This window comes from Frankliniella occidentalis, unplaced genomic scaffold (assembly GCF_000697945.3).
Source record: "Frankliniella occidentalis isolate FOCC.00 unplaced genomic scaffold, Focc_3.1 Scaffold157, whole genome shotgun sequence".
Classification (NCBI taxonomy): domain Eukaryota; kingdom Metazoa; phylum Arthropoda; class Insecta; order Thysanoptera; family Thripidae; genus Frankliniella; species Frankliniella occidentalis.
In genome coordinates, this window is record NW_026267283.1 from 102,763 (window position 1) to 104,516 (window position 1,754).

Genomic DNA, 1,754 nt, shown 5'->3' on the forward strand with positions numbered 1-1,754 from the left:
GGGACTGCCTACCTCACGGCGTCCCCGAGCGCCTAGCGCGTAGGCAGTCCCGTTCGCCTCCGCTGGACGGCGGGACTGCCTACCTCACGGCGCTCTCCCCGCCCACTGCGTGATCTCCTTGATCTCGTCTGCTGCTCTCCCGCCGCCGGGTTCAGCTCGACGCTACCGTCGCACCGGGTGGGATTCGTGACACGCGAAGACACGCGGGAGGAGGGAAGGGAGCGTGACACGGATCACTTATCATTTTGACGCGATACAAAATTATTGCCTCTCCCTGCATTTTTATTTTCTATAAAATTGGCGTCCGTGGTAGATTATTGACGGTCGAGCGGGAGACCTGTCCCTCTGGCAGGTCTATAGTCGCCAGGCCGGCGGCCACTTAACTTTTCCTGCGCCTATCAGTATCTGTCGAGATATGAAGAGGCGCGACTTGATTCGTGGCCTTGAATGAATAGATCCAGCCGTCACGCCTTTCGTGACGGTAAGCCTGAGGACACAAAACATCCTCCCCGCACTGGTTGTTGTCCGACGTGGCTTATCATTAACAATTCACAATTAAAATTGCGTGCAGATGGAATCCTTACAGTGGCGAGCGAAACGCGAGATTTCGCCTCGCGTGAGACCCCAACTAAACTCAACAACAACAACACCGAAAATCACGCAACTAACTGTGTTTCAAACTATGGAAACCTTCTAATTATGGACCAAGCTGTACAAGCCCAGAAGTTATGCGCAGTCTGGAAACCTAAGTGTGTACATGTCATGTATGCGTTATTTGCTGAATGTGCACACATGTACACACTATTTGCTGCATACATGTAGGAGTTCGGCAAATAACGCATACATGTACACACTTGGGTTTCCAGAGCAGCAAATGTGGTTCACTGATCTGGCAGGCCAGTGCCCGTCGTGAGTACAACAGGGCCTGACCTGTCAACGCGTCTACATTTAGTGAACGAACCATACTAATACTTATTATTTCAAGAATGTACAAGCAACACGCTGAATACTTACGTCTTCCTGAGATGGGTGGCGGGAAGAAAGACGGCAAAATACAGAGCATTACTAAGTTGCCACATAGAAACAACTGAGACACTGAGTCTAAACGTCTAGTGAACAGCCTATTTACACGGACAGGCCGAATACGAGCAGCCAAAGCCTCAAAGTACACATTGATGATTTTTTAGTTCGTTTGAAAACGTCTCTTACCAATAGTGCAATCCCTTAAGGATCCTTTTATCACTTTTTTTTTCAAAATGGGCCCCACAGAGGCCATTGTGAGTTAAAGCTTCTCAGACCTCAGACTTCAACCTCGACTTCTCGCACTGGAACATTTAGATGCCACTCATTTGGAAACGTAATGATATAACAGGCTGGAATAGGGCTTTCCGGTCATGATTACGGGTGTCTTATATGTACAAGAGGCTGTTCTGTCGAGATCAGTCCCGTGCTCCCTATATGCTGTACATCATAATATAGTTGCTCCAGTTGATCCGATTTGCCGCTCGGGTTTCTTACCTTCTTGACGCGTACGTTCCTCTTGCCCTTCACCTGGTAGAGGGTGTTTTCCCAGTTGTTGGGGTCAAAGTGCTTGAAGCCGGTCGCCACTCCGCCAGGAAGGTATCGGATGCCTAAACCGCAACAAAGACAAAAATAAAGTAGTAAATCAGAGGGAAGACAGGTGCAAAGGTACAGTATGCAAGTACCATTGACTGGGATATTCAAAAGAACAGGGATCGTTTGAAGGGTGACCC